Raw genomic sequence first — 27,189 nt, 5'->3', positions numbered from 1 at the left:
ATTCTGTCTTTGAAAATAAAATAACAATAAAAGAAGAGGTGCTTATTCTTTTCTAGACAGTTGATTAAATTGTACAATGAGTCTGCTTTTCCCGATATCCTACTCTGCCTCTCTGCCTGTTAAAAAACCTCACACTGATGAATACAGATTTGTGCAAGACTTGACAGTTTTAAAACATTAAAATGTCATGTCTACTGCTTTTAGGATTTTTCTTTGTCAGAGAAACAAATGACTTAAGATCTTGACCAGGCTTGATTTTCATGAATAACATAAATATACCTGACTAGAAATATGTACACATCTGAAACTAAATATATTCATCTGAGCCTTACCTAAATATTCAAATAAGTTTAAAAATAAAAGTTAATGTAGATTTAACCAGTAAGTGCTCTTTTATACCTTACATCTGGCATAGGGCAACAGTGCCATCTAGAAAACCTACCTGTATCTGCCTACTTTGACTATGTCTAATTTGAATTATTAACACTGTTCCCTAAATGTATAAGAAAATGAAGGCTATCATTTACTTTTACTAGTGCTGCTAAACTCTGCAAGCCTGTAAATATTTGTGGATTCTGAATTTTACTATGAAAATTAAACCTAGTTAATATAAGGACATCTGTATAATGGTGATAATAATTAACATTTTTTTGTATATTAAGTATACTCATATTCTTCTAAGATACAAATTATAAATATAAAGCTTGAAAGAACACTTTACCAAGCTGGTTTTCTCCAAAGTTGTCTAAATTGGTAATTTTAAATCATATAGAAATAAAAAAATTAAATTGGAAATTTATATCATTTAATATTCTGTAACTGAACCTGTTATCTATAAGATGTATGTAAAATCTTATATTACTTTTTACACTGGGATAAAAAATTTAAATGTATTTTTAAAAGATAATGAGAGCCTGATCTATTTAAAGGTGGATATTGTAAAACATACAAGTATTTTGCTGCTTTTCAACAAAAAAGAAAAAAATCTCTTTAGCTTTTCTTTGATTCATGTTTCAGATATAATGCTGTACTGTTATTTGTGAAGAGTAAACCTAACCTGAGATAAGGCTCTGCCTCTCACCTTACTCCATGTTAGAATGGCTTCCAAATAGATTAGACTTATGCTCATTTAAAGTTGTGTTCAAAAGATCAATTTTTGTTTTAAAGACTACCGTTGTCTCAAAATAAACAGGAGATAAAACTAAGTAAGATTTGGGATTATAAAAAAAGTTGTGTTTCTTGGATCAAGGCTATTATACAAACTGAATGCATTTTTGCTATTGTTACTTTCATTTTGTATTTTCCTTGAAAACTGTAATTGTTATGTGTTAGTACTACACAGAAGTGTAACTTCTAATATAACAACCCGAGTTAATTTGAGGTAATAGGTAATCAGCTACAGAGAACAGACCAGAGGTAATAATTCCACTACTAATACAGACCCCAATTAAAGAGAGGGTTAAATGACTGTAGAATTAGAGATATTGAAGTTATAACCTGTTACTCCCTCCTTAAGACTTGTGCAACTGCCTTGCTGAATGTTTAAAAATAAAAAACTTGGAGACCAAATTAAGGAAGTAAAAGGGCCAAGGCAAAAAAAAAGCCAATAATTGGCCCTTGCCCTCGAAGTTCAGTGAGTATCCAGAGAATGATAGGAGGGACTCCCCTTGTTGAGAACAAGGTGACATCTGTGATGCCATGTTGTATGAACAAGCCATTTTGGGAACTGGCCTGTAAATCCCCCCAGGAAAGGGCATGCAGGTGCTACCCTCAAGAGCCAATACAGGACAAACAGGATGTACAGGGTCCCCAGAGTTTATCAAGGCTGTTAAGAGATATCTGTCTGAGAAATGGGCAGCTGCCCAGAAACCTTATATATCAAGGACAGGGGAGGGGGCCTAGCCCTGACTCATCTCCTGCATAGTTCACCCCCTCCCTACTTCCTTCTTCCTCCAGGACCATTCAGTTCTGGTGGGACCCAATGAGATTCAAATAAATTGGCGGGAACAAACCAAAAGAGAACAAATGTTTAGCTGTTCAAATGCTAACCAATAATGTACAGGTCTTTGTAGGTGAATGATTGGAAATTTCTTAAGTAGAGTGTCTTCTCATCCCTCAGGGCCACTCCCCACTCAGCCATGGTAGTTGTCTGAGAGGCTGGTTGTGGTCCAAGCTTGAGCTTGCAATAAAACCTCGTTGTGTGATTTGCATTGCCATGTGTGCACTTTGACTCTCTGGGGATCAGTCTATATTGAACCCCAATACCCTAAGAACTCTGAAAGTCTGATGAATTACCCAATCTGCCAGTCAGGAAGATCAAGAGGTCTCTAGAGAACAGAAAGCCAGTTCATGGTGCACCTTCTCCAAAGAAGAGGGTCATTGGAGACAGAAATGTCCCTGATACTTCCAAGGGAAACCACATTTGTTCATCAAGACACTGACCTGATCTATCCTGGCACATGGCACCACTGGGAGAGGAAAGAAAAAGGAGTCAGGAGGCTGCACATGCATGCTAAAGTGTGATTTCTGAGTAATCTCAGCTCATTCATAAGAATAGATATGAAAAAGTCAGTTTTGACTAGCCTGGTCTTAAACACCTTGCAGCAGAGTACAGCCTGTGCAGTCCTACATGGACAACTCAAATGAAAAGCAATTTTTTTAATATAATTTAAGATGTACACTTGTTAGAGCCCTACCAAAAGTAAGAAGAGCTGAAGGCTTTGAAGAAAGGGTTCTTACTGTAAGCACAAAATGACAAGAGGCAGACCTCAGCAAATTCAGGGAAGACTTTATTACTTCTTGGACTTGGGCACTGTGGGGGTTCACTTTCTGGATGGGAAAATGGCCATCAGCTACAGATGAGATTTTGATTTTATAGGGTACAATGATGTAATTGGAAGCCGTGTACATGCAGTTTTGATCATCAGGGGATTGTTATTCAGGTTAAAACTTTAATTTAGGAGGGTAGTTGTAAAAAGTCTGAAACTCAGGGTTGTCTGGATCCCGAGGGATGAGTACTCAAATCTTGCCCATTGTCATTTATGACCAATTTGACATGGAAGAATTTCAAGATTTAGGACCCAGACTTCAGTATGCACCCCTTTGCCCCAGGGCCCATTTTTATTAGGAAATAATGCCCTGGGAAAAGTTAAGTGTTTGGTCAATTGCCCCTCTCTCCTTCCAAGCCACACTGTTCCTCCATTTTTGGGGGAGCTGTCTCATAAGACTATTATTTTCCATAACCATTCAATAATTCCCACATAGCCCTGCACAAATATTTGTAAGAAAATAAAGCCATATTTGAGAGTCAAAGCTGTTTCTGAGTCTTACCATACCAGATTAATACAAACCCAAGGTACACTTACAGCAATGCCAAATCTACAAAGCTTCTATGTGGTGCACCCAGCCCTGTACATTCTGTTAGGCCCTCCTGTCTTAATGTGGGGAATAGGAAGGGCTGCCAGGGGTGGGAGGATAGGAAAGCAACTGCACCTGAGAAGAGTAAGTGTGCAAACATGGTTCCTGTTGAACACTCTTGTCCTGGCAATAAAATTGGGTCAAAAAAGAGACACAGGAGCAGATCAAAGTCCTCCATAGTCAGGAGTGGTGCCTAACTTGAACCCAGGATTCAAATGCTAGTTCTCTTCATACCTCCTCAGCTACCTTCCCAGTGGACACTTGAAAGCATCAAAAAAGACAGGTCTTTTTTCTCTTTGCAAACAGATTACACTTCCTATGAGAAGAAAATGGCGTGTTGCCACTTTATGAGCTCTCCTCCACATGATTGTTTTTACGGTCTGTGAAGAGAGCTCTGCCACCTCTCAGGACTCTGGACTGTGGGAAGATAGTCAGCTTGCCCTGCACGGGTAGGAAGACTGTAAAATTTTAAAGGACATTCATGCCACAGTAACATGGCCATTGCTCCCTCTAGTCAAAGATTCTGGATGCGTATCACTTCCTGATACCTCAATGCAATGGACCTCAGCACACTGAGGCTTCAGGGTCTATGATGGTGAAGCCAGAATTAAGAACAGGTAGTTAGTGTAGAAATAGGGGATTGGGTCAAATCGAGGAAATGGAGGCCATAAAGCCATCTGCCTCTGGAAGTTGGAGACTGCCCCTGGAAAAATAAAATGTCAAGAATCTCCGGAGCCCATTGATTACCAAATTTACCTGCCTTTATCAAGGACTGCAAACAAGGGACTGCTAATTGGTGCCCCCTGGGCCCTTATCTGCCTGAATCACCCTGGCCATTCCCCTGTTCATGGCTTCTCACTTAATGAAAAACCAGGCCTAGTCACGTAGGCAGGAAGGAGAGACAAGGGGGGAGAGAACTGGAGAACAAAAGAAACTTTAACCTATAAAAGATGTAGGATGAGCACACTTCTTGGGACTTTAGGACATCAGCCATGGCCCCCTCTTCCTGCTGGGAGAAGCCTGTATTATTAATCCTTAAATAAAACCTGATTAATATGCTTGCCTTGGCATGCTTCTCTAGTGTTCAATCTTCAACATTAGAAGGAGCAGAATTCGTCACCGGTAAACGCGTTATCAATGGTACCCAGAGAAGCAAACCTTGTTTGCATAGGGAGGAGCATATGAAAGCAGAAGAAAGTCTCTAGGACTCTTGAAAGATGTGCTCCAAATCATGGCCAGAATTAGGTCATTCTCAAGGCTTGTATGGATTTAATTTCTTTTCTCCACATTTTTATTAGTGTATTATAGTTGTACATAATGCTCAGAATTGTTCCATATTTGTACATGCACACAATCCAACACTATTATTTAAACAATATAATCCCCCAGCACTTCCCCTCTCCCTCCTCACTTGGTCCCACCCCTTGGTTCCTTTCCTTTACTGATCTCCCTTTGATTTTTAGGAGATCCACCCCCAGGTTTGTTTTCCTTTTTTCACCCTTCTAGCTCCCCTAGGGAGACATATAACCCTTCACCTTTTCAGTTAGACTTATTTCACTTAACATGGTTATCTCTAGTTCCATGCATTTTCCTGCAAATGACACAATTTTATTTTTCTTTATGGCTGAATAAAAATTGATTGTGTATCTCTATGACATTTTCTTCATCCATTTATCAATTGATGGACACCTAGACCAGTTCCATAGTTTAGCAATTGTGAATTGTGCCCATATAAATATGGATAAGTAGGTATCCCTGTAGTATGATGACTTTAGTTCTTCAAGATAAATACCAAAGAGTGGTATAGCTGGGTCATATGGTCATTCCATGCCTAGTCTTTTGAGGAGACACCATAATGATTTCCATAATAGTTATTCTAGTTTTCAGTCCCATTAATTGTGTAAGTGTTCCTTTTTCTCCATATCCTCTCCAGCATCTATTATTTGTGTTCTTCATGAATGCCATTCTGACTGATGTGAGATGAAATATCAGTGTAGTTTTGATTTATATTTCCCTAATTACTAATGATTTTCAACATATTTCCATTTATATTTTTTGTCATTTTATTTCTTCTTTTGAGAAGTGCTTGTTTAATTCACTTGCCTATTGATTAATTAGGTAATTGGATTTTTTTGATAGTTAATCTTCTGTTTTTCTTTGTTACCATTCTCTTGTCCCTTTATTACTACAAATGAAGGGGAATTGAGAAAAACAGTAGGTCAGTAGGCACTCTTGTTTTCAAGTGAAAGAAAATCAACTCAAACTAACATAGACAAAGGTGGGGGCAGTGTTTTCTTTTTCAGGTGATAACAATGAGGGTAGTTCTGACTGCAGGAACAGTTGGTTTCAGTAATGCCTTTTTTTTCTTGTCTATTCATCTCTTAGTTTCCATCCTATTTTCTGGCTTCCTGTGTAGCTACAAGATGGCAGTAAGCTTTTCATGCTCATCTCCTACCAGTCATTTGTTGGCCTCTGAAAGAGCCTGTGTGGACCAGTTCAAGCCAACTTGGCAAGCTGTGTTTCCTTGTTCAGGGGGTTTCTATACTCTGATTTCTTAGACTTGATCATCTTCCCACTTCACCCAATATAGGGTAAAATGCAGAGGAAGGACCCCAAGAAATATCAGGAGTTACTTCTGGAAGAAGAGAAAACAGATACTGGAGACAAATAAAAAAATTCTGGGCAGATTCCCCTGCTGTGACCAGTGTGGCCAAACATTCAATTCCAGTGAGGGGCAAAAGGGGATTAGGATATCTAGATTCACAAAGATTTTGAAAATCACACTAGGACAAAGTGGAGCTCTGCTCTCTGATGGAGATGTAGATATAAAGAGTTATACCAGCAATCCTTATTTATATATGTCTCATTATCAGATTATGACTATGAAAACATTATTCTCTGTATTCAGGAAAGTTACAGAAACTAGGACATCTAAGTAGCTTTTTCACAGTTGCAATCCACAGTTGCAATGTTTAATGTTAGGAGCTTTGTGAAGCTCTCAAGGAAATCCATTGTTAAAAGTCATTCTAAAGTGGGCAGACACAGGAGAAGTGGAGTTGGTGAAATATTGTGGTTTTCTAGCATAAAAATTTTTCTTCACATGAGTTATAAACTTGAGATCAAGATCAGACCTGTCTTAGGTTGAGTGGTCAGCATATGTCCTTACCCGTCATCAGAGTCTGCAGTGCATGCTGCAGCTCCTGTCTTAGGTTGGTACATAGCCACCTCCTTCATTACCCGTCTTTGACTACCGGTCCAGCATCGAGAGCCACACTTGTGGGGAGCTGCCGGCCTCTAGGGCGGTCATGGCCTGATGAAAGATAATCCAATCCCTGTTTTGGCTGGCTCGTAGATGCACAAACAGACGAGTGAGGAAAAGGATACCAATGAGGAGAAGCAGTCCCAAAGTGCCCAGACCTGCCCACTGTTTTACAAAATCGAAAGCAGAAGAAAACCATTTAGCCATCTCAGATACAGAAGCAATATGTACCCCAGTAGAATTAGCTTTGACAATTTCGGCTCTAAGTTGTGAGGTAAGATTATCAAATTGACATGACCAAGTAGAAGTAAGGTAAAGTGACAAATTACTAGATAACTTAGCTGCAGTGCTGAAATTATCATATACAATAGGGGTAACATAAACAGCTCTTAAAGAGTAAACACATCCCAGTCCCAAAAGTTCTTGTAATATGTCCACTTGTTCTTGTAATAGGTCCACTCTTTGATTCACCAGGAGTAAGCCTGCCCTTAAATGTTGGTTTAAAGTCTCTTGAGTTTGTAAGGCAGTAGCTGTGTTTTCAGCTAAACGGTTGACTGCAGTCGCTGTCTGTATAGTAGTTGTCAATGCAGCAGCTGCTGCGATGCCAAATTGTCTTTTATTTCTTGATAGTAGCACTGGTAATTCTGCATCTGTAACAGAGACTGGGATAGGTAGGAAGGTAGGGATGCGCATTAAGACCACATGGGAGAAATTGGTAGCATTCCAACATTGAGAAAGGTAGCAACTAGATTGAGAGCAATCAATGGTTCTGTTATTGGAAATATTGGTTAGTAGAAACATAAAAGGAGGGAACACACAGGCTGGAGTGGATGAGAATGTAATGTTTTTAGTACAGTTAGTATTAGTCTCAGCTCCAGCATTTTTTTCCGCTCCACGTCGAAGAATTCCATTCGCATTGTCTAAAAGATCCTCCTTTAAGAGCAAAAAGAGGTTGTAAGTTATTATATCCTGAAGTCAAGGTGAATAGCAACCAGCTATCAAAAGGATTAACGCGCTCCATGCCCATGGTGTCATGATCAGCAAAATTATCAGTGGTACGCTGGGAAGTAAAATTTGGTGTGAAGAAAAATCCATGTTGAACTGGGGTCGCTCGCTTTGTATTTTGACAACCTGTCCAAATGGGAGGTGTGGAAAATTTTGGATTACATGGAGGAAAAACTCTGGGAGTTTTAAATCCATTAGTGGGAAGAGGTAATTTGTGAGGTACAAATCCTGTGATCAAGGTAGCTTCCCCTTCCCAGTATGTCCTTGATGTGGTTATTAAATTATTATTGGCAAACTGAACACCAAGCGAAGCACAACCATGGAGCGGAGCATAAGGGGATTCCATACTCTTATAAAAGAGACCCTGTACCTGCTTTTGGAGAACAATACAAGGGCTAGAGTTATTATTACTAATAGCATTATCCTCAGGTATATCAAAGCATAAGGCTCCAGGGAGGGAGAAAGCGGAAGAATTATATGGTTGAGTCTCTGGATCATAAAGTGTAGTGGGTAATCCTGTAGCCACATTGGTGGTGAAAAATGGAGGGAGTAGAGAGGAAGTATTAGTTAATGGCAAAGGATATGGCCAAGCTTTATTGCCCACAGGTTCCGGGTCTGGCTGTCCGCTTGTGTCTTTGCAGTTATGGGAAGGCTCACTATCGTGAGGAGGAGTAGTATCACTTCCATGTTGTATAGGTCTGGTCAGTCTTTCAGGAACCCAGATCGGAGTTTGTTGATCCTGTGGAAAAATACAAACAGACCCTCGGACCCAACATAATACTGGATCTGGTCCTTTCCAGCAACCTGTCAATATGTCTTTCCACTTGGCCCATGTTTGAGGGACAGGGGAAGGGTTGCTATGGCGATCAGCCGCAGAGTGTCCATAATTGTCTATAGTCAAAAAATTTAAAATAAAAAGAACCAGATTAATTTTGTCCCTGGGAGATTTAAAAGAGGCTCCTATTCCCCCTTTTTGTTTATTAAGACAATTTTTTAAGGTGAGATGTGTCCTCTCGACTATACCTTGTCCTTGTGGATTATAGGGAATACCAGTAATCAATTGAATATTAAATGTTTGTAGAAATAGCCGAAAGCTTTTGGAGGTATAAGCAGGACCATTATCTGTTTTTATAACTTTAGGTGTGCCCCAGCAAGCAAACGCTTGTAGGCAGTGTTGAATGACATCTTTTACCTTTTCTCCAGAGTGAGCAGAAGCCATGATGACCCCTGAAGCAGTGTCTACTGACACATGTACATACTTTACAGTACCGGATTCAGGAATATGAGTTACATCCATTTGCCAAACATGATTACGTAACAGTCCCCTGGGATTGACTCCAAAAGATTGTACTGGGATCAAAGGAGCACAGTGTTGACAATTTTTTACTATTTGCCGAGCCACACATTTAGAGATAGGAAATTTTCTACTCAAGGTAGTGGAATTTACATGGAATTTCTCATGAAAGAGTTTTGCTTGTTCCTCTATGGAAAAAACAAAAACGGATTTGGTAGCCATATCCACCAAATCATTTGCTCTAGCTAAAGGTCCCGGTAAATTAGAATGAGCCCTAATATGTCCTATATACATGGCACAGTTTCAAGAACATTTAAAGCATTAACAACATATGAACTATCAGATAGGAGATTAAACAGCTGATTATCTGCTACTTTAAAAGCCAACACCACAGCTGCGAGCTCAGTAACTTGTGCCGAGTTGGATTGAACTATTATAGTATGAAGTTGATCATGAACAAGTGCAGATGAAACTGAACTGAGGTGGAACAATATAATACTGACCAATCATCATCATTATTGCTTAGCCATTTAATTTGCTGAGTGGAATAAGGGGTTATAATGATAGAAGGATTGATAGGTCTCTTCATTGCCAAAGCAGCATTCCAGCATCCTGTGCCCTTATACAGAATTATTCCCAGGCACCAGGCATGCCACAACCATGAGATCATCAGAAACTCCAATCTCAGTCTCTGCTCTCCCATTCTCTTCCACTACTTTCTACACTTCCCTCTTATCTGCAGGAGAATAACTAACTACACCACAGAGCTGGGAAGTATCTATGTCAGCTCATGGCACTGTCAAAGAATACAGGTATCAGTACATCCCCACTTCAGAGATAAGGAGATCAGGGCTCAGAATGTGTTAAACTTCCTTTCCAAAGCCACTGGTCTTGGAAGTGGTAGAACTAAAACATAAAAACAAATCCAGTCTCCAAAGTGTGTTTTAAAACATTCTTGGTCTATCACCAAACTAATAGTCTCTCTGAGGTATAAAAAATTATAATAGACCTTGAGAAGGAAAAGGGGAACCAGAAAGGATAAAGACTCCCTGATAGCACCTCACAGAGGTCCTGCATCAGTCAGTTTGAGACTGAGTTTGGAAGACTTCCTGTCTGCTCATCTCTTCTAGTTTTTTCCACACATATTTATTTCCACATTGCTTTTGTAATTTTTGCACTTGAGTTATTTTTTGTTAACTTATTGTTCTTAAGTTACCTTACCTCTTATACTTACAAAAATGTATTTAAAACCTCAGTGGTTTATGGCAATTTTCAATAAAAATGAGTATCATTTGCTCCAAATAAAAATTGACTTCAAATCCTATAGAACTACCAAATTAATTACCAGTCATATGTGCACCATTCAAAATGATTCTTCTCAGCCAGGGTCTTCAGACTCAGTTTGGAGAAATGGACATACTGGTAACACCAGAACACAAATGACCCCAGTGCTCTTCTGCCACAAGCAGTTATCCAGGCACTTATTCAATCTCCATTGCACTCTGAGAGCAGCCAGGAGGCCAGGAAGATATCCTACCCCAAATGTAGTCAAGTTCATACACTTCAAAACCAGATTCCTGGTTCTGGTAACTGCATCCTTAGTTTCCAACCACATATCCTTTTAGACGTGATATAATTCAGAGGTCATGGTTCTTTCCAGCACCTTCTTTGCTGACAATTGAGTCATGTCATAACTCCCAATTTATTCTGAGATTATTGCTTGTTAAGTGATCTAGGAAGAAGAAACCAGGTTTTCACAGTGTCCCCAGGAAGTAGGACAGTACTAGACTGAGTAGTCACATCTTTTCCCACTGTCCTCCTATCCATTTGCTTTTCAAATATCTGCCAGAGACCAATCTCCATGGAAGAACAGAGGAGACATCAAAGAAAAAAATGGCATAAGAGAGCATGCAGAAAAATTCCCTCAGTTTACAGAGAAGCAAGCCAGCCCTGAGGTCCTTTGTCTCCCCATCTTGCCCAACCAGCTGGGGCACAGCTATATTGAATCAATGTCCCCAGAATCCTGGCATATGTTTACCATTTATTAAACTGAAAATATTTCCACCACAAATTACATTGGGCTCCTAGATGCAAGGACAGATTATTAACCCTTCAATGTAGAATAATCTAGTCTCTGTAATATGAAAATTCAGCCACAAGATATTCTCTCACCTTGGAGGTTAATCACATGATCTGCTCGACTCTAATGATCCTATAGAAATAGAAATCACAGGCTCGGGTCACCTAAAAATAACTAAAAAGCCCACCCACCACATCCTTCTCTTGAAGACTCCAAGACTTTCTATCCTGTGAATGGGAAAAGCCTTATGTAACCACTTAAACCAGATGTTGCACATGAACTAAATTTTACCTACCTTAGAAAGCACTATGTAGTCATTGTGTCTTTCAGTAGTCAGGATGTGGCCTGTTCCCTTTTATCTCATAGTCAACCACTCAAAGAAGAGGGGGGTCTGTTTCTCACCATCCAAGATTCAGCACAACTGCACCAGAAAGAGAGCTGAATAGGGGCTAGTGACACAAACTGTCTAGGGGGACAAAGATCTGGACCATTCAAGGGCCAAGCTTGTGCCAAGGAAACAGGATTCCAAGGAAGACTGGTGTTGTTGGAAAGGAATGAGAGACAACAGAATTTCTTCTCCAACCAAAAATCCTCTACACTCTGGTTTTACCACTTTGGGTAAGATCTTTACATTTTACTGTTTATTTTCATATTAGCTAAAAACTAGAGGAAACTAAATATTCAAGAGGAACAATATGGCTGAATCAATTGTTACATTGTTCCACAACTCTTATACAGGCTTAAGAATGATAGTTAAAATTATGGTGATTTAAGTAACTCAGAAAATACTCAAATGTAAAAAAAATAGAAAATTGCATGTATGATGAGATTACTACTGTTCCATGTGATGATGTAGTTGTTGAGCAAAAGTCTCAAACATTCAACTATAGTGCTGCTAGTAAACTTGTGGGTGGTGTACAGTAATATAAAGATATGTGACCACATTAGACTCACTGTCCTCACTTAGAGCCTCAGAGTTGCCTGGGACACCCAACTCTCCCCTGCAAACCCTACACAGCTGCCACTGGGAACTAATGTTAGGAAGCTCATCTAGGTGTACCTATCCTGTCCTACCCCATGGGAGTTGCCATGCTAAGAATAATGGCACTGGATATTTTGGAATCCAAATTATATTGAGGGTTTTTCCCCAAAATATTCAGAATTGAAACAAACATTCACATGGGACTGAATGTGTCAATGTTGTCTGGGCATTGAGCACTGACCCTGAACCATTCAGGGTGAATATTCACAAGTGAACCTTTTGCTTCTGACTGGTCTTCTAGCATTTTAAGGGAATTCAAGGGTGCTAGACTATACTGCCAGCCACTGCTGCAGTTCTCTGAGTCTTTCTCTCTCTCTCTCCCTGTTTCCTGACCCTTCTCAGCAGGACCCCATCAGGGAGTTTGTTCATCAGCACTGTTGAAAGTTATATGATAATATGTGACTTGTTAACACTAGGATAAAACCCAAGCCCTGGTCCCCTTACTGTCATTACTTCTTGTTGAGGCTGGTACTTGCACTGGCTAGAAAATCCTAGGAGACTGTGGGCCATGTCAGACATGCCCAAGAGTCTGTGCTAGCCTTCAACTCAGCACCTAGCCCAATGTGCCAAGAAAGAATGGCAGCATAATTAAACCTCACTTAGCCAAGTGTGTACTGACCTCAAGTTGTGACTCCCATAGGGACATGGCACACCATGGCTTGGAGGACTTTGGACATATTTGTTACCAGTCTAAGTTTGGTTTAGCAAAGAAAATGGTCTTTTGGAATATGGTCTTAGTTGGGGAAGTGGCCCATTCCTCATATCAAGACCTCAGGACCAGGACTGGCTCCCATTGGCTTACACTTCACCGGGGAATGTAGGGCTCCTGGTCCCAACATGTTGCATTTTCTGTTGGAACTCTTGGCTCTATTCCCTCTTCTTACCCCACATCCATTTTTCTTATCATCATGGGCAAGACAACTGTGTACTGGGCATCCATGAAGTCGTAAGTATGTACCTTAAACTTCCTAGTCAATCTTTCAAGGTAAACATTTTTTCAATTTCAAAAATGGAGCGATGTGGCCTCTGACAATCACATAATACCATGACATGGCTTGATTCACTCACATAATGCCCTCTTTATAATCTCTTACACTCACATAATACCCTCACTATGGCTTCTTACACTGATATGCTACAATACACTGGCTTCTGACATAATAGCCTTACTTGACTTCTGACACACTCACCATGGCCTATCACACATAGCATTGTCACTGACTTCTGACAGTCAAATACTGGCCTCACTGGGGTCTCTCCCTCTCCCATATTTTGCTCATTGTGGCATCTGACATTCACATAATAATCTACTGTGGCTTTTGACATTCATATAATACCCTCACTTGGCCTCTGACTCTCACAAAATATCCTCACTCTTATGTTGACATTCATACAATGCCATCACTGTGATCTGACAGTCACCTAATATTACTATGGCCCCTGCCATTGACAAAATATACTTACTATGGCATCTGATGCTCTCAAATATACTTAAAATATTCATGTATATTCATATATTTATTCAGAATAGGCCCTGAAATTGAAAATTTTGCCTAACAGTGACCTCTGACATTTACAAAATATCTTCTAATTTACAAAATGTCTTTCACATATTACACTCATTGTCACAAGAGTTGCTCACATAATACACTCAGTTTGACATCATACATTCATATAATACCATGCTGTGGCCTCTGACACAGAATGTCTTCAATCTGTCTCTAACACTTACATAATTCCTTCATTGTTACCACACAAATTATATCCCCATTGTGACCTCAGACACTCATATAATACCAAAATTGTGACTTCCTATACACATATTATATTCAGTGAGTTCTTTCAATCTTACATAATACCTTAAGTGTGGCCTATGACACTGATATAATATCCTCACTTGGTGTCTGACAATGACATACCATTCTTAATTTTAGACTCACACAGTACAATCACTGTGGCCTCTGACTCTCATACAATTTGCTCACTGTTTTCTCTGACACTCACATATTACCATACTGGAACTTCTGATATAAAACCATCAAAGTGACCTACAAAACACAAAATACCATAATTTGGCCTCTGACACTGATATAATATTCTCACTGTGAACTCTGATTCTCACATATTATACTCTGTGACCTTTGACAGATAATTACCTCAGTATGACCACACTCATATAGTACCCTCAGTGTTACCTCAGGCACTCAAATAATACTAAGTATAACCAATGTCACTGATAAAATACCTTAATATAACCTCTAATCCTCAAAAAATGCACTCACTGTGATTTCTCACCTTAGATACTAATATAACACCTGCATGTGTTCTCTGACACGTAATACCAAAAGTGTGGTCTATGACACTCAGAATATTGTCATTGGGGCTTCTGACACTCACCTAATACCTTCACTGTGCCTATTTTCCATCACATAATGCTTTCTTTCTGCCCTCTAACAATTACAATTTATCCTCAATGTGGCAGTTTCACAATATTTTCACCAGAACTCTGACATTATATAATTTACTCACTGTGACTTGAACACTCTCATAATACCTTCATGTGGCCTCTGTCACTCACATGATATCCTCACTTGTCCTCTGATACTGACATAATATCCTTACTGTTCTTGTGTCACTAACATAAAACTCTTACTGTGGACTCTGATCACACATACAACAAAAAATTTTCACTATGACCTCAGACACTCACATATTACTGTCACATGGCCTCTGTCACCCACAAAATATCCTCACTGTGGCCTCTGACATGAACACAGGATAATCAGTATTATCTCAGACATATAGTAGTCTCCTGTGGCCACTGACCCTCACATAATACCCCCATTGCATCCTATGCCATTCAGCATAATATCTTCACTTGGCTGCTGACACTCACATAATACCCTACTGTGTTCTCTGACATTCACATAACACCCTCATTCTGACCTCTGACACTAACATAATACCATCATAGTGACATGTGTCACTCATATTATTTCTTTAGTGTGACCTGAGTCACAAACCTTATACACCCAATGTGTTCTCTAATTGATATATCCTCACTGTGGCTTTTGATGCTCTTATAATTATCTCAGTGTGACCTCATACACAGACATAATACACTCACAGCACCCCTGATATATAATATCCTACCTGGGGCATCTGACACTGCAATGAAACCCTCACTGTGGATTCTGGAATTCACATAAATCCCTCATTCTGGTCTCTAACACTTACATAATAGCATAATAGTGACCCTTGACACTATTACAATAACTCACTGGGCTCTGAAACTACATAATATATTAACATGGCATCTTAAGCTAACATAATATACTCACTGTGACACTGAACACTCATTTACTATTCTCACTGTGTCCTATGACACTGGCATAATATCCCATTTTGTCCTCTTACATTCATTTAATAATATGAATATGACCTCGACCACTCAAATAATATTCTCACTTTGGCTTCTCCTCTGATACTCACATAATACCCTTACTGTTGCCTGTGACACACATTATATTCTCAATTGATCTCTGATGTTTATATGATAACTTCCATGTGACCACTGACATTCACACAATGTTCTCACTTGGTTTGTGATTCTAACAAAATACCCTCATCATAACCTGTTACAGTCATAATATATCCACACTATGGCCCTTGAATTGAAAATATTTTCTCAATATATCCTCTGACACATAATGTCTTCACATTTGCTGTGTCAGTCACATAACACTCTGTGTGACTTCTGATACTCATATATCACCCCCACTGTAAACACTCACTCTCAAATGATATCCTTACTGTGACCTTTGACACTGATTTAATACCCTCAGTGTGGCCTCATATTATATCCTAAGTGTGACCACTGACACTCACATTGACGCATTCACTGTGGCCTGTGATGCTCACATAATACCCTCAACATGACTTATGACTCACACATTATAACCTCATTGTGACCTCTGATGCTGACATAATATCCTCACTGTGGTCTCAGACACTCACATAATAACTTCCTTGGGACTTCTGACACTTATAATACTCTCAGTGTGACCTCTAATACTCAAAATAACCCCACTCTGATCTCTGATTCATATATAATATCCTTTCTTTGACTTCTGACTCTCACACGATTCCCTCAAAATGGCCTCTGACACTCACATAACACCTTCATTGTGATTTGTAACACTCAAATATTATCCTCAATTTTCCCTATCCCTCACATATTTCCTCACTGTGACCTCTGACACTCAGGTAGTAACCTCTGTTTGACCACTGATGCTCACCAAATACACACGAGGTGACCCCTGAAGTTCACATTATACAATAAACATGACTCCTTATGCTCACATAATACTCCCATAGTGACCTCTGACACTGAAAATATATCCTTCTTTTGACCTCTGTCACTCAAAAAATACCTTCAGTGTGACTTCAGGTACAATCATGATACTTTTACTGTGGCCTCTGAAACAGACATAATATCCTCACTCTTTTCTCTGATACTCATATCTCTTCATAGTGGTTTCTGAAACTCACATAAAATACTGAGTGACATAACAACCTCACTGTGACCACTGACACTGACATAATATAATTATTGCTTCCTATGATACTCACTTTACCTCCCTGTTTCACGTGATACTCTAAGAATATCTTCACTGTGATTCTGATAGTCACAAAACATCCTGACTTGACTTCTGATATTCAACAATATCCTCACTCAAACATATCACACTCACAAAATAAGTTCATTGTCGCCTGTGACATTCAAAAATATCCTCACTTCCCTTTTGACACTAATATCATACCGTCAATGTGACATTTTACACATTATACCTTCACTCTGACCTCTGACACAAATGTCCTTCATTGCCCTCTAACTGACATGATACCCTCATCTAACAACTCACACTCACCGATTACCCTTGTTGTGACCTCTAACCCTTAATTAATACACTCACTGTGGTCTATGACACTCATAAAATATACTCACTGTTTTCTCTGACAGACACATAATACCCTCCTTTGGCCTCTAATTCTGAAATAATATCCCCAATATGACCTCTGTTACTCACAAAATAAACTTAGTGTGATCTCTCTCACACACATAATATCCTTACATGGCCTGAGTCACTCACAGAATACCTTCAATGTATCCTCTGGCTCTCACATAATTCATCTTCTGAGACCTGTGACACTCAAATAATATTCTCATTGTTCTGTTTTAGAACCTGACATGATACCTCTGTGGCCAATCATACTCACATTATGTCCTCACTATGATCTTTGACACTCACATTATTTTCTGAAATGACTTGGATACTTTCATATATCTTCACTGGTCTCTCTGACACTCACATAATGTCCTCACTGTGACCTCTTTTAATCACAACATAACTTCACAGGAACCTCTGTTACTTATAAAATTCCCTCAGTTTGGATTATGATATTCACAAAATATCCTCTCTGATTTCTGACACTAATGTAATATTCTCACTATGACCACTGACACTCAAATAATAACCTCACTTGATCTCACTCATACTATGCAGTCAATTTGACCTCTAACAAAGACATTATATCCTTAATTGGCCTCTAACACATAATATCATCTATGCTACCTTTGACACAAAATAAGTGTACTGTGATCTCTGGCACTTATGTAATACCCTCACTCTACCCTCTGACACTCAACATTAATCCCCAATTCTGGTCTCAGACAATCACATAATACACACATTTTGACCTCAGACACAGACTACTACCACTATGGTCTCTGTCATTCACATAATATCACACTGTGTCCTTTGAAAGTCACATAAATATTTTCACTGGGTCCTCTGACACACATAAAATGTCCTCACTTTGACCTCTGACATTGAGATAATACCCTCATTATGATATCTGAAACTGATATAATATCCTCTCTGTGAATTCTTGTACTCATAATGTGATCATTTTGGTCTCTGATACTGACATGGTATCTTCATTCATAGTATCTTCATAGTATCTTCATTCATAGTATCTTCATAGTATCACATGATACCCACAGATTGGCCTCCTATACTCACATATGACATTTAATGTGACTTTTAATACATGTAATATCTTTTTGTGACCTGAGACACTAGCATCATGCTTGCAATGTAGCCTCTGACACTCATAATATCCATATTTGATCTCTGATATTCATATAATAAATTCAATCTGTCTTCTGACACTCACATAATATTCTAACTATGACCTCTGTCACTCACTTAATATACTTACTTTTGCCCCTGATATTCACATAATATTCTCATTTGGCATCTGACACTCACAAAATATCAGCACTATTACCTTGACACTCATATAATACCCTCAATGTGGCCTCTAATACTCTCCAAATACCTTCAATGTGGCCTTATACACTCACAGAGTATAATTGTCACTCTGAAACTCATATAATACTCTCACTATGGTCCAAGAAAGTGACTTGTGGAGGTTTACAAGATGGCGGACTAGAGGGCGGCTGCATTTCATGTTGCTCCAGGATGCAGGATTCAAAAGAGGAGATAGTGAGAGAATTGGGACCAACTCAAAACCGCTGGGTGAGTCTCTCCCATTGGGGAGGTGTCCCAGATGGGGCGGTAGCCCAGGAACGCAGGGAACTTTGTGAAGTAGAGTTGCTCGGTGAGACACCCCTCCCCCGCTGGAGCGGTAAACACAGACAACTGGGATCATTATAGAGGAGGTGGCTCAGCACAGCGCTTGGACTCGGAGCAACCACTGGGACTCTGGGCGACTGCCTAAAGAGGAGCTGCATGGCGAGCTGTTTGGACTCAGAGTGACCACTTCTGAAAACTGGGGGGCTGCCCAGAGGAAGAGGAGAAGCACGGCGGGTCGCTTGGTGTAGGAGTGACTGCATCAGAGCCACAGGTGGTTGCCAGAGGAGGAGGTGAGTGGTGAGTTGTTTGGACTCAAAGCGACCGCTCCTGAACACTGGTGGCCTGCCTGGAGGAGGAGCGGGGTGGGTCACTTTGTCCATGAGTGACCGCTCCTGAACACCCGGGGGGTACCCCCTCAGGAGGAGGAGAAACAAAGCGGGTCACTTGGACTCTGAGTGACTGCCTAGGGCTATCATCAGATTTTTTAATCCAGACCCTAAAAGCTAGAAGGGCCTGGAACAACATTTTTCAAGCTCTGAGAGAAAATGGATGCCAACCAAGAATCTTATACCCAGCAAAACTTACCTTCAAATTTGATCATGAAATAAAATCATTCCATGATCAACAAAAGCTAAAAGAATATGCAAAAAGAAAGCCAACATTACAGAACATTCTCAGCAAAATATTCCATGAGGAAGAGATAAAAATTAAAGAAGCAAGTCAGCAAAGGGAGGAATTATCCTAAAGGAACTGACAAATAAAAAAGGAACCAAGGTGTGTCAAAAATAAATAAATAAATAAGATTTAAAAAATGAACCAAATGACCTGGAATACGAATCATATCTCAATAATAACCCTGAATGTTAATGGCCTGAATTCAACAATCGAAAGACATAGACTGGCAAATTGGATTAAAAAGAAAGATCCAACAATGTGTTGCCTGCAAAAGACTCACCTCATAGAAAGAGATACCCATAGACTAAAGGTGAAAGGATGGGGAAAAACATACCATGCACATGGACTAAGCAAAAAAGCTGGAGTATCCATCCTCATTTCAGATAATGTGGACTTCAAGCCAAACTTAGCCAGAAGGGTTAAAGAAGGACATTTCATACTTCTAAGGGGAAGCATAAATCAGCAAGATATAACAATCATAAACATCTATGCCCCAAACAGTGGCTCATCCATGTATGTCAAACAAATCTTTCTCAATTTTAGAAACCAAATAGACCATAACACAATAATACTAGGTGATTTTAACACCCCTCTCTCACCACTGGACAGATCTTCCAAACAAAAATTGAACAAAGAAACCATAGATCTCAATAACACAATCAACAATTTAGACTTAACAGACATTTATAGAATATACCATCCAACAAAGAATGAATAAACTTTCTTCTCAGCAGCACATGGATCCTTCTCTAAAATTGAACATATATTATGCCACAAAGCTAATGTTAGCAAATACAAGAAGATAGAGAAACTACCTTGTATTCTATCAGATCATAATGAATTGAAGTTAGAAATAAATGAAAGAGTAAAAAACAGAAACTACTCCAACAACTGGAGATTAAACAGTATGCTATTATATGATGAATGGATAACAGAAGATATTAGGAAGGAAATTTAAAAATTCTTAGAGGTAAATGAGAACAAAGAAACATCATATCAAAATCTCTGGGACACTATGAAAGCAGTACTTAGAGGAAAATTTATTTCATGGAGAGCATTTAATAAAAGAAGTAAAACTTAACAAATAAACGACCTAACACTACAGCACAAAGCCCTAGAAAAAGAACAGACCAACACCAAAAGTAGTAGAAGACAGGAAATAGTTAAACTCAGAGCTGAAATCAAAAAATTGAAACAAAAGAAAAAATACAAAAAATTGACAAAATAAATAGTTCGTTCTTCAAAAACATAAACAAAATTGATAAACCTTAGGCACACTAACAAAGATAAGATGAGAGAAAACCCAAATCTCTAAAATTCAGAATGAACAAGGAAATATCACAACAGACATGACTGAAATACAAAACATAATTAGAAGCTATTATGAAACCTATACTCCAACAAAATAGAAAATTTCGAAGACATCAACAGGTTTCTAGAGACATATGAATTGCCTAAACTGAACGAGGAGGACATACACAATTTAAATAGACCAATTTTAAGTAATGAAATAGAAGAAGTCATCAAAAGCCTACCAACCAAGAAAAGTCCAGGACCAGATGGGTTCTCAGATGAGTTCTACAAAACCTTTAAAGAAGAGCTCATTGCAATACTTCTGAATGTACTCCATAAAATAGAAGAGGAGGGAACCCTCCCAAACTCATTCTATGAAGCCAACATCACCCTGATACCTAAACCAGACAGAGACACATCGAGGAAAGAAAATTTCAGACCAATATCCTTAATGAACATCGATGCAAAAATTCTCAAAAAAATTAGGAAATCATATACAAAAACATATTAAAATGATAGTGCACCATGATCAAGTGGGTTTCATCCCAGGGATGCAAGGTTGTTTCAACATCAAGAAATCAATAAATGTAATTCACCATATCAATAGACATAAAGTCAAGAATCACTTGATTATTTCAATAGATGCAGAAAAAGCATTTGATAAAATACAGCACCCCTTCATGCTCAAAACACTAGAAAAAATAGGGATAGTGAGAACATTCCTTAACAATGTAAGGCCATCTATGCTAAGCCCATGCCTAATATCATTCTAAATGGTGAAAAATTAAAAAAATTGCCCCTAAAAACTGGAACAAGGCAGGGATGCCCTCTTTCACCACTTCTTTTCAATATCATCCTTGAAACTCTAGCCAGAGCAATTAGACAGACCAAAGAAATTAAAGGGATACGAATAGGAAAAGAAGAACTCAAACAATCCCTATTAGCTGATGATATGATTATATACTTAGAGGAACCAAGAAATTCCACCAGAAAATTTTTAGATCTTGTAAGTGAATTCAGTAAACTAGCAAGATATAAGATCAATGCACATAAATCTAAGGCATTTTTATACATAAGTGATGAACCTTCAGAAAGAGAAATTAGGAAAACTACCCCATTCACAATAGCATCGAAAAAAAATAAAATACTTGGGAATCAATCTCACAAAAGAGGTGAAAGACCTCTACAATGAGAACTACAGAACACTAAAGAAAGAAATTAAAGAAAACCTTAGAAGATGGAAAGATCTCCCATGTTCTTGGATAGGAAGAATTAATATTGTGAAAATGGCCATTCTACCAAAAGTGCTATACAGATTCAGTGCAATTCCAATTAAAATCGCAATGATGTACTTTACAGAAATAGAGCAAGCAATTATGAAATTCATCTGGAAGAACAAAAAACACAGAATAGCTAAAGCAATCCTTGGCAGAAAGTGTGAAGCAGGGGGTATTGCAATACCACAACTTCAACTCTACTACAAAGCAATAGTAACAAAAACGGCATGGTATTGGACCAAAATAGAAAAGTGGATCAATGGTACAGAATAGAGGACATGGACACAAACCCAAATAAATAAAATTTTCTCATACTAGACAAAGGTGCCAAAAATATGCAATGGAGAAAAGATAGCCTCTTCAACAAATGGTGCTGGGAGAATTGGAAATCCATATGCAACAGAATGAAACTAAACCCATATCTCTCACCATGCACGAAACTAAACTCAAAATGTATTAAGGACCTCGGAATCAGACCAGAGACCTTGCATCTTATAGAAGAAAAAGTAGGTCCAGAGCTTCAACATGTCGGTTTAGGACCAGACGTCCTCAGCATGACTTCCATAGCACAAGAAATAAAAGCAAGAATTAATAACTGGTATAGATTCAAACTAAAAAGTTTTCTCTCAGAAAGGAAACTATCAGCATGCGAAGAAAGAGCCTACAGAGTGGGATAAAATCCTTGCCAATCATACTTCAGATAGAGCACTAATCTCCAGAATCTATAAAGAACTCAAAAAACTCTACACCAGGAATGCAAATAATCCAATCGACAAATGGGCTAAGGAAATGAATGGACACTTCACAGAAGAAGATCTACAAGCAATCAACAAACATATGGAAAAATGTTCAACATCTCTAGTAATAAGAGATATGCAAATCAAAACCACCCTAAGATTTCATCTCACCCCAATTAGAATGGCGATTATCAAGAATACAAGCAACAACAGGTGCTGGCGAGGATGTGGGGAGAAAGGTACACTCTTACATCGCTGGTGGGGCTGCAAACTAGTGAAGCCACTCTGGAAAGTAGTGTGGAGACTCCTTAGAAAACTTGGAATGGAACTACAATTTGACCCAGCTATCCCACTCCTTGTCCTATACCCAAAGGACTTAGAATCAACATATTACAGAAATACAGCCTCATCAATGTTCATAGCTGCTCAGTTCACAATAGCCAGATTGTGGAACCAACCTAGATGTCCTTCAATTGATGAATAAAGAAACTGTGGTATATATATACAATGGAATATTACTCAGCCATAAAGAACGATAAAATTATGGCATTTGCAGGCAAATGGATGAATTTGGAGAATATCATGCTAAGTGAGATAAGCCAATCTCAAAAAACCAAAGGACAAATGATAACACTAATAAGTGGATGATGACACATAATGGGGGGTGGCAGGGGTTAGTGTTAGAGTTAGAGTTAGGGTTGGGGGGCAAAAATGGAGGAAGGAAGGACTGTATAGAGGGAAAAGGGGTGGGAGGGGTGGGGGAGAAGGGAAAAAATGGCAGAATGAATCAAACATTACCCTATGTAAACTTATGATTACACAAATGGTATGCCTTTATGCCATGTACAGAGAAACAACATGTATACCGTTTGTTTACAATTAAAAAAAAAAAAGAAAGAGACTTTGGACACTCATAATATCCTCAGACTGGCCCCTGATGTGACTAAATATCCTCACTGTGGCCACTGAAACCCACATGATTTACACAGTTTTGTCCCTGTGATTGACAGTATATCCAAACTGTAGCCTCTGATACTCACAAAGTATCCTTTCTGGGACAGTTGCCACTCACATAATATCCTCATTTTGTTCTGACATTCATATAATACCATCACTGTGGCCTCTGACGCTTACATAATATACACAATTAAACCTCTGACACTTACTTAGTACCCTCACTCTGGCCTCTGAAACTCAAAAAATACCATTACAGTGGCCTCTGATATTCACATAATATCTTCAATAAGGCCTCTGACTAATAAGATACCCTCACTGAGGCCAATAAGACTCACATAATTCCCTCACTGTAGCCTCTGACACTCACATAATATCAGCACTGTTACCACTGACACATAATATTCTCAATGTGACCACTGTGACCACTGTCACTTATTGAGTATCTTCTCTGAGTCCTCTGGTATTCAGTAAACACAATCTGCCTCTGACACTGATATAATGTCATCAGTGTGTCCTCAGATATTTATATAAAATCCTTACTGTGCCTTCTGACACACAATATTTTCACTAAGGTCTTTGACTCTCACATAATATCTTGTGTCCTCTAACACTCATATAATACACTCACTGTTGCCATGACAATCACATAATATCTTCCCTTGGTCTGACTCAAAAACTTTCCTGATTTTTACCTTGAAACTTACATAAAACCCTGCTTGTGGCCTCCGACACTCACATATAAACCTCAATGTGGCCTCTGACTTTCACATAATATCTCCACTGTGACCTCTGAAACTCATATAATATGTGTCCTCTCACACTGACATAATACCCTCACTTTGGACTCTCCTATTCACATAATATCCTCACTATGAATAATTACATTCACATTATGTCCATACTATAACCTCTGACACTTACATAATACTCTTCCTCTGGTATCAGACGCACATAAAATATCCTCCATATGGCCTCTTAAACTCACATTACACCCTCACTATAACATCTGACACTCAAATAAAGTCCTTCTCTGGCCTCTGACATTCATATAATATCCTTAGTATGGCCTCATGTTCTCACATAATATTCTTACTCTGACCACCTACCTTGACAAACTGTCCTCACTGTAGCCACTGAAATCCAGATAGTACCATCACTGTGGCCTCTGACACATAATATCATCACTCTGAAGATATTCACATAATATCTTTAATCTGCCTACCAACACTCACATAATACCTTCATGATGCCTCTGACACTCTAATAATTACCTCACTATAGCCACTGACACAGAATATCCTTATATGGTCTATGATACTTACTTATCCTCATTCTGGTCCCTTTTACATAATATTCTCCCTTGACCTCTAACACTCACATAATAACTTCACTGCAGCCTAAAATGCTCAAAAAGTATTTCCCCTGTGAACTCTCACATTCATATACAATCCTCACTTGACCACTTTTTAAAAAATATCATTTATTTTTTAAAGGTTAGCATGTAAATTACAGAAAAAAATAAAAATACAAGCAAAGAACAAAGTTATTCATTTGCAAGCTGCTTACTTGGACATGCCTTACAGGTCATAAATGTACATACACATCACATTTTATGTGATTGAGATCATTGTGAGTATCATGCTTTTCCACACATGAATATTCACCAAAACAAAATCTAATACCTACCTCATTTGACCACTTACATTCACATAATATCATAACTCTGACACGAGAAACTCACATAAATACCCTCACTCTGGCCTCTGACACTCATATAATGCTTACACTTGACTACTGACACTAACATAATATCCTCACCATGGAACATGACACTCACATAATACAATCACTGTGACAGAAGACATTAATACCCTTAATATGACCTCTGACACTCACATAATATCCTTAGTCTGCACTGTGTTCTCTAGTATTAACACAATATTCATTAGTATTTATAGCTAATATTGTAGTTGTCCTTTGGCTTTAATGCCAACATACTATCAATCATTTTATATTCAAAATTAATAGTTTCCCCAAGTCCTTTCAAATTTGTGTAATATGGAATATGTGGCCTCTTAAACTCTTATAAAAACTGTCTTTTGGTTCTGGGTTCATGGCTTATTGTTAAAGCACTTGCCTAGCACAAGTGAGGCACTGGGTTCAATACTGAGAAATACATAAAAAAATAAATAAATTAAAATAAATTTAAAAAAGAGTTCAGTTATTTTTTAAACCATCCCTTGTTCTTTCTATACTGATATTATATTCATTTTATACCATTAAAACTGCTGTAATCAATAGCCTATGGCTGTTTATACTGGCATGCTTTCCACTCCATAAAATCTAAAACTAACAGAATAGCTGCCTGGCTTTGTACCCTTAATATGAATGTGATTAATTTGTTGTGCCCTCTAAAACTAATAGCTGCCATGTGGTCTTTAATGCTAAAGAAATATTTTTACTATTCCACATTAAATAATACAGTAGATTCCCTGGGACCTTAAAGATGATTATAATATCCATAGTGACCATCTAAAACACATATAATAGCTCCCCTGTGGACTTCAATAATAATGCAATATTCGTATTATGACTGTTCCATGTCCCTTTTTTTTACCGTATATGCATAAAGTAGCATGGAAAAATATACAAGAGCTGTTCTGTACTTTAATATTAATATAATTTGTCTGATATTACAACATCAGAAATGGATATCACAGACATACAGAGTACTCAAATACTAATATAATATCCAAACAATAGTATCAAATACAAATATAGAAGCTGTGCTGTGACCTCTAAATCTAATGTGTTATTCATAGCCTAGTGTCTAAATTGAATATAATAACTCCCTTCTACCTTGAAATACTAATATGACATCCATATTATCACCTAAAAAAATAAAATATATGTTCTGTAGCCTTTAATATTACTATACGCCATCTTTTCCATAAATCCTGAAACCAATATATTAACATACTTATGGATTTTAGTATTCATTTAATATTCTTGATATAACATCTAAAACTAGTAAACAGGTGTTCTGTAGCATTTAACATTAGCATATTTATATTGTACAATCTTAGGCTAATAAAATATCTGTGTTTTTGTCATTAAATAATTTTCATGCATTATCATTAAAATTAATGTGTTAACTCCCATGTTGATTTTAATTCTGAGATGATATGCATACTTGGGTTTCTAAAAATGACCTAAAGTTTTATTTGTGACTTTTTATACTAACATGATATCTGTACTATGACATATAAAACTGATATATTAGCTGCTTATTAATATTGATGTAATATTCATACTATAAAAAGTACAACTAATAAAATAATGGCCCTGAGGTTTCAATACTATTACTTTATCCATAGTACAGCATTTAATATTAACATGAGCTTCTATAAATCATGGATATTGATAGAAGTGGTGAGTGATAACATCCATAACAAATATAATAGCTGTTATGTAGTTTATTATGCAAAAAA

The 27,189-nt window shown here is 38.1% G+C and overlaps 1 pseudogene; it reads right to left on the bottom strand.

The window, feature by feature from the left end:
* Positions 1 to 27,189, bottom strand: part of LOC124973742 (cyclin-dependent kinase 17-like) — a 127,133-nt pseudogene that overhangs the window by 4,353 nt on the left and 95,591 nt on the right.

The sequence above is a fragment of the Sciurus carolinensis genome, unplaced genomic scaffold (genome assembly GCF_902686445.1).
Source record: "Sciurus carolinensis unplaced genomic scaffold, mSciCar1.2, whole genome shotgun sequence".
Lineage (NCBI taxonomy): Eukaryota > Metazoa > Chordata > Mammalia > Rodentia > Sciuridae > Sciurus > Sciurus carolinensis.
The sequence above is the reverse complement of the archived record's forward strand: the minus strand, read 5'-3'. Positions and strand labels throughout refer to the sequence as shown.